General features: G+C 31.1%; 1 protein-coding gene across 1 annotated transcript in view; it reads right to left on the bottom strand.

The window, feature by feature from the left end:
• LOC126745356 (PR domain zinc finger protein 1) overlaps positions 1 to 10,632 on the bottom strand; it is a 65,164-nt gene extending 54,532 nt beyond the window's left edge. The window contains exon 1 of the mRNA XM_050453163.1: positions 10,466 to 10,632. The gene's annotated coding sequence lies outside the window, so the exon portion shown is untranslated. The remainder of the gene's footprint in view (positions 1 to 10,465) is intronic.
• Positions 10,633 to 12,000: the final 1,368 nt, after the last annotated feature.

The following is a 12,000-nucleotide window of genomic DNA, read 5'->3' as shown; positions in this document are numbered from 1 at the left end:
CTGATTGGATGAGATGAGATTTAATGATATCTGCACATATAAGGAGTAATGCAAAATTCAACGTGATTTAATTGTAATAAGAGTACTTAGAAGATATTTCTAGGAACTCATATTCCTAGAAGAGATTCTTCAATAATATTTAAGTATCAGAAAGAGATTTGGGAGGACCTAGCATAAGCAGAAAAAGTATAAGCAGAATAAGTTCCTTGAATTGACTTTCATATTGCTTCAAGTGTCTGGAAGAGCACTAAGAGTACTTAAAAGATACTTCCAAGGACTCAAATTCCTAAAATGTATTCTCCGATAAGCTTTAAGTCCCTGAAAGAGGCATGGGTGTCTAGAAAATACTTACAGGCAGTAAAATCTACTTAAATTCCTTAAACTTACACTCACATTCTTCTTAAGTGCCTTGAAGAGTATTAGGAGTATTTTAAAGATACGTCCAAGAACTCACATTCTAAGAATAGACTAATCCAATAATCTCTAACTGTCTTTAATAGCCTTTAATTATCTAGAAGAGTATTAAAGGTATTTAGGAGACACTTCCAGGCACTCAACTTCCTAGGATAGACTCTCCGATAACCTGTCAGTGCCTAGATGAAGCTTAAGAGTACCTAGAAGACTCAAATTCTTTTAATAGACTTATCTATTGCTGGTACCTCCCTGCTTATTACTTTACTCAGTTTTTCCCCAAGTTCAACTTTCTTAAGGTGAGCAATTCCTTAAGATGATCCAGATATAACTTCTACATCTGTAACAATCAAATATCGTGACTGCATGTTCCCCACAATCAAAAGCTTTGGGCAGAAACGAAAGCAATTGACATAGATTTCAACCTATTACAAGCTAAAGCTAGCTCTAGTTGACCTTATCATGGATCTTAGTATGTTCGAGGCTAAGGATGTAGCTTAGTATGTCCTGCAATTTTCAGTTCTTTGAGCTGTGGTGGAATTAAAATCTAAATAAAGTTTCATGAATATTCGCTTTATTGTCTCTAGTGGTCACCTTTTAGGATAAACGAGTTCGATCTCTGGTGAGCTTAGAATCTAAATTCTGGACATAAAGGAAAAAAAATCCTCTGGATCCTTCTGGTCATTTTAGATAAGGTATTAATCTGAAATTCTACGGAGAATATAAAGTAAATGATAATGTTGCACGGAGTTTATTAGATGTATCGGGAAAACACGTGTGATGTAATGATCCCACTACAAGAAGTATTATTTCGGTGTTAACGTTTTACATTCCAACCACCTTCAACTTAAAACTTGTCATGAAGGAAGCAAGTGCAGTGATTTTTTGGGAAGAAAACTATTTATTAATAATGATTAATACTATTTACGATGAACGTCAGCAAAAATTGCGAAATGAATGAAAGGACAATTATGAACTAAGTGAAACTAGTTTGTTTACAGAACCTCTACAAAAACATACTATTTTCTCACAACTAAAATACTATAAGGCTTTCATTTTCAAAATTTATAAGAAAGCAACGAATCAGCTTCGTGTAATATCCGACATAACATCGGGCGTAAGAATAAGGTTAGGAGAACGAGGTGAGTGACCGCGCGAAACCTCGGCTCTTTTAGCACAAACGTTCTTTTTTGCTAACGTTGATCACTATAGTTAGTTTTTTCATTATCAACTCTTGAAGCAGTATTCATTTTTATTTATCAGAATACTCTAAGAGGAGTTTGAGTTCTAAGCATAATGACCATTTAAATTTGAAGATAGATACCCTGGTCTTCATAAGGTTCCCATCAAACTATTTGAGTAAACTCAGAGGTTAATGATCAATTGCAACCGCATTCATCAATGGTTGATTCAAATCAACAAGTTTTACTTTTAATGTTAGTTTTACTTTTCAAACGGTCCGGTAGAATCGTTTGCTTAAGTGTGTATACGGTATGACCTACAAATTTCTAACCGTATTATAGCAAGTTCAGGTCGTTGGCCTTCGAGTTAGTTACAAGAAGAAATAAGTATGTTTGCACAGCTATGACGCGCCGAAGAATTTTGTTTGTGCTGATTTTTTTTGCTCATAGTTCGTTTGTAGAAGAGTGCTTTTAATGCTACAACCCATATTTATTCAAGAGTAAAATGACAGCGAAGTTTTTGTTTGACTCTTTGACTCTTGTTTCCAGGACCTGGACAAACCTTACAGTACTTCCCTTAGATAGAACCACATTCAAGCAAGTTCTGTTTACTTAGCCGATGATCAAATAACCCTATTTATGTTGTTAATCTGAGCTTGATGCTTTGCAGATAAAGTAAACCACTATGTTCTCAATCTGCTTCACAGGTGAATGTGAGGCCAATGAACTTGATAGCTAAAATTAGAGACAGAAACTGTTCGAATTCCTTAAATCCAAGAACAATTTGCTTTTAATCCAATCAGTGTTACATTATCAAGGAAAATTATAAAGTTGGAAACTTAATTTTAAAGGTGTTTGTAGAAAGTATTCCTGTGGAACTGGAAAGTCCTTTGGAAAAAAGCACATTTCTCAAATACTTGATATATAAGGTTCTTCTTATTCCAGATTTCCTTTAAATGCCTTGACAAGCCTGATATTTTAAAAATACCACTTAAAAAGGCATAACTTAATTGGCTATTATACCCCAAAGTACGTCCAATCTCAAGTTTCTGCATTTGCATTAAAAAAAAACCTAAAGATGAACATTTAAGAAGCGATTTGACAACGTATTAAATATTAAGGTCATTGGGACGAGGTGACTGACCATTGAAACAAACAGTGTGACGTACATATTTGCGAATTACGTTACCTTATTTAGTAAATAATTCTATGTATAATTTAAAGCGTATTGTTCTTCTCTTGTTTGCCTGAATAATTATTTAATATAGCTTAAACGTTTCATTTAAATAAATACCCGAAGAATTAATTAGGAAATAGGTGTAAAAATCCGAACAGTTTTTAGAAGAAATTTGAAATTGAAAACCACGTTGGTAGTGTGTTGCAAAAAAAGGTGCTAATAAATTTGTTTTCGCTAAAAGTGAGTAAACGAGAAAGTTTTTACAGGAGTCAACCAACTCTTAGTTATTTTTGTAAAATTGAAACTGAATTTTTATTTCTAATATCGTCGAGATTTAATTATAGACTCTTTGGCAACGGTTGTTTAAATTAAAAAAGACCAGGTGCCTTATAACCGTAAAATAAACCCTACATTAGGAAAGATGGCCTAAATCCGTGCCTAATGCGTGTAACCCAATATTCAAGTACCTTTATGTATAAAACCTAACGGTACTACAACCCTTTTTTTCTATTTCACATAACAGCCATCTAATTTGGTGAAGCAGGTAGAAAGGTGTTTGGACCAAACAGTTGGGCCTAACTGTAAAATGGTTTTGTAGGACGTCTTGGGAACATTTTAGAAAGGTAATTTTATATGTAACCGACATTAAAAACGCATTATGCAATCTTCAGGCTCGCCATGTGGTTAAGGAGAATACGTAAAAACATTTAGAAAATGGGTTAAATATCGCAGAAGGCCCTCGTGAGATCTAGCGGAAGTTTTAATGTTCAACTGTCGAGTAGGGCAGAAAACTAGGTTAACATATAAGGCTTGTTTGTTATTTATGTTAAAAAGTTAGATGGCTTTATGGCTTTAAGGGTTCACAAAAGTTCAGAACATAAGAATATTGTTCTACATTGTGCCAAAGGAATACCTAGTACAGGAACACATTTTTAATTATAATATTACACATTACTTAAGCAATAACTGTTGTGGTAATCTTATGTGTTACTAATGTAAGAACGATATGGGCTATTATTAGAGTTATCTAAAAAATAACGGAAGTTTCGAACAGATAGTCTCGTAGGGCTGAGCACCGGGGTTCAACTTAAGCAGGTAAATATTTCGTCATTTACAGGTTGAACTTTCTATGCTTTCTTATATTTTGAAATTAAATAAATAAAAATTGGTATTTTTTTATTTAGGTTTAAAAAATGAAACCCAAGATAAGATAACAATAAGATTTCTTTCATATTAATGAGTAACCTAGATAATATAGCGTGTTTTCTTTTAAGCCATATATATCATTGAAAAGGAAAATGCGTGACTCTGAACTAACATGGTTAATTACTAAGTTTTTCATTAAAAAATGTGTGTTCATGACGTGTAGATTTTACAAAATTGTTTTGAAAATTATTGTTGGGCGCCCAAATATATATATTTTTTTAAATAATTAAATTATTAATGCTTTTTGCACTATAGGTGTTTTTTTAGCGCAATTTTTTTTAAAATATACGTGGAAATAGATAGATACGACCTTTCAGGAGGCATAAGTATTATATTTTCTTATGACATCATATCTCTTGGGTTTTTATTTAATTACTGATATATTCTGTATAGACAATATTCTCTTAAGTATATTAGGACCCTAAACTAGCAGGAGTAATAAAAAGAAAAATAAAAAGAGCCTGTTAGGAAAAATTAAATATTTTGCAAATTAAATGATTGTTTATATAGCAAGGAGCGACTTTATCAGTAATAAGAAAAATAGGCAAAATATTTATTGAGATAGAGTTGGAACAAATCAACTCCTTATTCACTGAAGGTTATTTGATAAAGCTATAGATGCCAAAAGGACTAGTACAAAGTCACCTACAAAAGGAGTGAATATCCCTTAAGGGCCTAAAAATTATAAAAACTGTCCAAAAGAGATGATATTAAGTATATTTTTTTCTATTATTAGTAATTTTTTAAGGGCGTTATAAATAACAGATGCTAAAAATCTAGAATGTAATTTAGAGCTCATTTGCCATTTTGCCATTGAATTCGGCACCAAAGGTTATTTTGATCTGTTGATTTTTTTTTTAAACATAGAAAAGAGGTGCCGTATTACTGAAATGACAAACGAAGTGCCTGAGTGTCTGGAGGTGTTGAATTAATTTTTTTTTAATTTAAAAGTTGTTAGAGCCTGCAAGTGCCTGGAAGGAATAAAAAAGTTACTTTAATTGTTAAAAACTTCCTAATAAAAGATTTTTTAAGAATTTGAAAATAAACAGAATACAAGTTCGCACATTTCTCTAGAATTTTGTACTAATTCAACCAACCTTTCTCTTTGTCATAAAGTAGGAAAAAACAAGTAAATACACTTTTTAAGATCAAATTTAAAATCAAATATATTTTAAGTCTACCGACATTAGACCACATTTAACAGAAAACACGTAAACCAATTACACGGTTAAATTAATTAAATTTTGTTTAAAACTTCAACAATTTAGAGATGTATAAAATCTATATATCTTAAAATTGATACTATTCAGTAAGTTAACTATTTATTGTACTACCCTATTTTCTCTCCCTTTTTTTGTCTTTTTTTCTTGTTTTGATATTTTTTTAAATTAATTCATTTATTATTTAATTTTTTTTATTTCTTTATTTTAAACTGTTGTTTTCTTTTACAATAAATGTCATCTCCAAATAGAGATTAATAGCGAAATAATATAGCGCCAATGCTAAACGGACTTATTACCTGTTCTACTACATTAGAATTATAATTTGATTAAAGTGACAGAAACAACCATGTATTTTTTAAATTATTTTTTGTTAAGATGTAATTGCTTTATTTAGCTTTAATTTTATTATTTGAGCTCATATCCAAGATCCAGATTTTCTTTATTAATGCTCATTTTTACATGCACCATTACCAAAGAAAGTGACTAGCTATTGTGCACAGAAAAGCTTTTTAGAGCTTTTGTGCTTTAGTTCTATAAAAGTAAAGCACAAAAGTAGTATAGTGTTTTTTGGTGGGTTTATGGCTAATTAATTCACTACTGCACATAGATATAAACTCATTTATTTTTTATTTTTTATTAACTATACTTTGCGTTGAAATTTCATTAAACACTAAGGAAGTTATATGAAAAACTTTATTTACAATAGATTGCAAAGGATAACCTTTCTATGTATATGTAATTTTTAATATAATTAATTTTTGTCCAACTCTGTGGGGAGAGACTCCTTTTGCTCACTAGAATATGTGGGCCAAGACTGATAAATGAATTAAAACTCATTAGAACAAATTTCCTTTTATTAAAAATGTATTATCAAATGAAAACTTTTGTAGAAGAACACAAGATAATGCCAGACACGACTATAACCTTATAATTCCTGTAAAAAGATTTAATCCGTTAATTTCTTTAGATTCTAATAAATCTTCCAAAGACTAATTAATTTAAAATCTAATTGACTATTGCCTCATCTGGTGACCAATCAACACTTGGTTATTTTTCCTTCAAAACCCATTCCCAAGTCTCTATTTATGTTGGTAACCTGTGCTGAATGCATTGGAGATGAAGTAGACTATTATGACCTCAATCCTTCAGAGGTGAATGTGAGGCCAATGAACTATTGCTGGCGTATACAAAAACTAAAGATAGAGACAGAAACAGTTACAATTTTAAAAATTTCAATAAATTCCTTACATTTAAGAAATAAAAATTAGCATCTGATATCCTTTCTGAGACAAATTGTTTGAGCAACTGTTTTTCGATGTTAGTTTTATAAATGAACATGGGTTCGTTCAGAAAAGCTCAATGGTAACTAATATGGTATTAGTCAAAAGCTTTCTGAGTGAAAATATAGAAAGGAGCACTGGGACGTGTTCCATGCACACTGATTTTTCTAAGCCATTTAGATAAAGTTCATCACAAACGCTACTTAAGTGGAAGAGCTCAATATGTTGTTGTAAATTGGCTTAGATTTACCTGTATACCGGTTACTTAGGGTGCCACAAGGGTTGCGCCTGAGGCCTTTACTGTTTAGTTAATATACAGTTGTACAGTTATATACATAATAATATACGCAGACAACATTAAAACTTCAAAAGAAATAAACCCTGTTGCCGATTTTACTCTATTGCAGCAATAGCTGTATAATGTTTATGACCTATTGTCGTCTGAATCGTCTAAGTATTTGTTAAGCCAGAAAATGCAATTGTATTTTGTTTTCTAGAAAATGTCTATAGTGGCAACTGAAATGTGATCTTTATTTAAATCATTTGAATGCAGCGTTGGATTCTAGGATTGTGTTTAAGGATCATATTGAAAACTGAAAGAAGTGGTCCATTTTCTCAAAGAGACCTAGACTCAACAATCCAAAGTTCTAATCTCTAATATCATTGTTTAATACTGGAACCCAATGTATTTTAAGTATGTTTATTGCCTTCAGAGTACACAGAGTAAATTAATATTTTGTCAGACAACCGTTCTTTATAACCTAAAATTATACAATATGCAGTCTCGTGAACTTCGTAAGAGACATTTTGATTTAATATTTGTTCATATAATTTATTATTTTCATGTAAATTCTTGTAGTCAGATATTATTCTAACTATTTATTGAATTCTTCAATTATTGGGTGCACACCTACATGTAATAGCTTTGTGAATTTATTTCCAAAAAATGTATTCCTTTGAGTAGAGGTTGAAAATCATCCCATACCAAACTCATTTAATAATCCTTATGGACATTAAATTAATAGTGCAAATTCTTTAAGGCGTATTTGGTAAATTAAAAACTGTATTCAGTACAATTTTTCCGGTCAGTGATATGAGAATTTCTTTTACAAGTTAACATCTTGATCATGTAACACAGTTACGAATTGCCGCCAAGAAGTGAGCTTACAAATGGATATAGAAACTGTTAACATTTCTCAAATTCAAGATCAATTTTCGTACCAAATATTGTGTCAAAAAATCAAAGAAAAATGAAGTTCAGTACAACTTGTGTTATGTGTGTTCCCTCAGAGTTCTTTTCTCTCCCCTTCTTTTTCGATACTCGAGTCCTGGAATTTCTGGAAAACCTAGGAAGCCAGTGTGGAAAAACTCCAAGTTACTACCATAAATTTAAATAATGCAATTTTTGGAAATGCATTACTTTTTCTGACGTTATTTAGAATATTTCAGAGAGTTCATTAGAGTTCAAGCACTTGCATTAGTAAATTAATGAAAGTTAAATGTAATGCTTAATCTTTTGTATGTTTCTTATTACTTTGATACATATTAATTTGATACAACTTTTTATCCATCTCACTCGCTCTCAGTCGTTAATGAACAATTGAAAAACTTGAAGAACACTAGTTGGTAATTAGTTTAGTCTTTGACATTTTTTAAAATATTTGGAAATTGTGAGTAAGTGAGCATTTAAATTAACTAAACATGATAAAGACAAAAACACTAATAAATTTATAATTTATTCTTAGATCTGATGATGCTCCGATAAAAGCGAAACACGTGTAGCTTACGAAAATTTTATTTATTTAAAAGGAACGTGACTTTGTGTTCTTCTATTTGTTTTGTTTCTTAGAGAAGATTGATGATATGCTTCTATCTATATATATAAATCTACAGAGAAAAAATAATCATAAGTAATCCTTACTATAACTTTTTTTTTAAACAACGCAATATAAAAAAATTATTTATGGTATCCTTATATTCGACGTGGCTTGAGTGACTTCAACAGTAGAGTAGCGCGATAACCTTATCCTCAAAATCACTTTGTCCAGTTTATAATTTTTGAACATTAGAATAATAAAATTCAATGAATATAAAATATAATTAAATTTTGAGTTTTTTTTTTCTAAAAAGGTAATTTATCATAATATTCTTTAAAATATTAAACCCGTAAAACGTGTTCCATGCAAATTATAAGTGACCATGTTAAATACTTTTAATATATACTATTGGTAATTTGAATTCCTTGTTGTAAATATAATTTTTGTTTCATTATGATTATTATTATTGTTTTTATTTTAAATAATGAGTTTAGTTTTAGTATTTTTTTTTAATATTATAAACTTAATAAATATAGAATAAAAATTATTATTTATTAATTTTATATTATACATCTATGTTTTTATACAAAATGTTCCTATGCATTTTACTTGTAATCCAGGAGTCCAGGATTTATTCTCAGTTCAGTCCAGGCAATTTTTATGTCATTAAAAGCATTTTAAATAAATTTATATTCCAGACAATTGAAGCCTTTACTTCCAGGCATTTGAAATCATGGTTTATTTCTTCTATGCATTTGAAGTTATTTTTGACTTTGTTCCAGATATCTGAAGTGAGTTTCAGTTTCTTTGGTGTACTTGGAATTTTATTTTTTACATAGTTCAAATATTTTGCCATTCCATTCCAGGAAGTTAGAGTAATATTCAAAGTTAATCCAGATAGTTGAAACCATTTTATTTAAATTTCTATCTGGTATTTAAATTCTTTCAACTTTTTACAGGCAACTAAATTAAGCTGTATATTCATTATTGTTTTTATCATTATTTAAAATTACTTTACCTGCAATAATTTTTTTTATCTTATTTCAGACATTTTTAATTATTGCCTATTTTATTCCAGACAATTAAAGTTCTTGCTTCAAGCGTAAGTTTCGCTGGTATTTCAGGTAATTTCTTATATGCTCCAGTTATTTTCCAATCTAGTCCAGGCACCTAAAGTCATTTTTCATATTGCTACAGATATTTGAAGCCATTTTATTTAACTTTCTTTCATTTACCATCGATATTATCAAAATGAAAGACCAGCACGTTAACATAATCTATAATTCATTAAAGAATTCTACACCTCTACCAAAAACTCCTCAAGTAACTATATTGTAACTAATTTGTATATGCTATTATTGTAACTAATTTGTATATGCAAAATAAGCTCTAAAGAAATACAGATAGAAAATATAGGCTGCCCTTAAGAGAATGAAAAACAAAAAAAGCCAACGTGAAAATAGAATTATATGCAAATTGCAAAAAAGGAGGAGCAGTCATTGAAGAACCTCTGCAAGTTCTTGTACACAAATGTCCAGAGTCAAATGACAATATTCCAGATGAGTAGCATAACTCAGATGTTAATTTGGTGTTTAAGAAAGGAGATATATTTATCTCATCTGTATAAGCTCCTTTAACAGTTAATACTTTATATATTTTGAACATTAACCTTTAAGTCCATAAACAAATTTATAATAATTATTTAACAAATATTTTACCTAAAATTACCAAAAATTCTGGTAATAATAAATTTAAAAAACTAGATTCGCAAAAGCCGACCTGTCGAGTGAGTTCAACAGACGATTAGGGCAAAAACCTATTCAACGGAGCGCAACTTTTCAGTCATTATTTTTATATTTGATTTTTATGTAAGGAAGTTATATTAACACTAATTTAGCAACCATTATTAAAAATAATGTCTATAATTAACATAAATAAATAGGCATAAAATTAAACACACTTAAGTTATATGGTTCGCAGCAGACCAGCATTGCAAAGGTCCATAAGAAACTCATTAAGATTGATGAGAACTTTAGGTAAAAATGATCAAAGATATCTTCGGATTTTAATGTTTAGAATCTCTTGAGGATTGCTTTGGAGTAATACTCAAGAAAATACAAGACTATTTTTACATTAAAACACTTGCCATATCTAAGATTATAATTCTTACCTCACTGCCGATCTAATCCAACTCTACAACAGCATACTATACAAACAAATATCCTCAAAAATAGAGCACACTACAAACATACACAACAAAGTTTTTATCACACGAAAATCAGTCTCTAAAAATGCGCGTCTAAGAATTCTTCTTCTTCTTCTTCTACTACTTCAGGTACGACCTCGAAGTACCGCGACACGTCGTTCGACTGCGGCATAAACTTGACCGTGCTCGGTAAAGGTGTACAAAAGCGAAGCTCGGCCTGTATAACGGAACCATCGGGGTCGTAGACCTCCAAAACGTATCGGTACCATGTGTTGGTACTGTCGATGTGGGCTTCGGGAAGCTCGTGTGTTACTTAACAGCTCGTAGAACCTTGTCGTAATTGATATAAGTTTAGGATAAATTAGAGCTATAGGGCTTATTACCATATTAAATGGTTGCATAATTATAACGAATTAATTTCATTAGATTTTTGGATTAAGGCGCCGATTAATGAAGGATTGAATATAAATACTAAGACTTTTATTATGCTTCATTAAAAATTATACTTGCAAACTAGTCCGAATTAATGTCATAGTCAACTATTATGATTTTGAAACTATTGCTTGACAAATTATACTGGAAAACCTTGGACATTGCCAGGGACCTTGCATCATCATCATTAAAGTTCTCTCTGTCCCTGGCTGTTGCAATCCAATTTGTCGCTATTCTCTTCAGGTCATCCGTTTATCGAGTGGGAGGTCGACGTATCTCTTCACTTCTTACTCTATCCCTCAGGGACAGATCATGCATCGATCTCTCTATTTGCCTTTGCATTATTGTTAGTTAATTCTCACCATTTGAGCCATAGGTTAAAACAGGCAATACACAGGGTGACTTTCAACCTATGCGCATAAACTTGGGAAATGGTAGATGAAGATCAATAATGAACTTAACCAATAAACTTAAACCAATGTCAACAGAACGTGTATCAGACGAACTTATTTTGTTTATTAATAACTGATAGTAAACAAGTCATAATGTTTGGAATTTGTTGTTTGGAATCTTTAGCAGTACTTAGTTTATTGGTGGCTGTTATCGTTTTCGATCGTTATTTTCACACGAACAAAATAAAAGCGTCAAATGTAATGGCGCACATTTTTACAAACGAAGAACTTGTCGACATGGTTTTGGTTTACGGAGAAACGCATCAGAATGCAGTGGCAGCAGCTGATCTGTATGCCCAAAGATTTCCCCGAAGATATCACCCGAGACGTGGGGCTTTCTTACGTGTTATTCAGCGGGGTAGAGAAACCTTTTTTTTGCGACCGCTGGAGGAGCTATTAGACCTAGGCACATTCTAAATCTGGAGAAGGATATTTTAGAAGTTATCGAAGAACAACCTGGAATTAGCACTAGGACAATTGCAGCGCGATTTGGTATATCGCAATCTATAAGTTGGCAAATTTTAAGGCACGAGTTCCTGTACCCGTTTTATGTGCAGAGGGTACAAGCCCTACTTCCAAGAGATTTGTCGCTTCGAATACACTTTTGTGAGTGGT

Source organism: Anthonomus grandis, chromosome 15, assembly GCF_022605725.1.
Source record: "Anthonomus grandis grandis chromosome 15, icAntGran1.3, whole genome shotgun sequence".
Lineage (NCBI taxonomy): Eukaryota > Metazoa > Arthropoda > Insecta > Coleoptera > Curculionidae > Anthonomus > Anthonomus grandis.
Note: the sequence above shows the minus strand (reverse complement) of the source record. Positions and strands in the feature narration are given on the sequence as shown.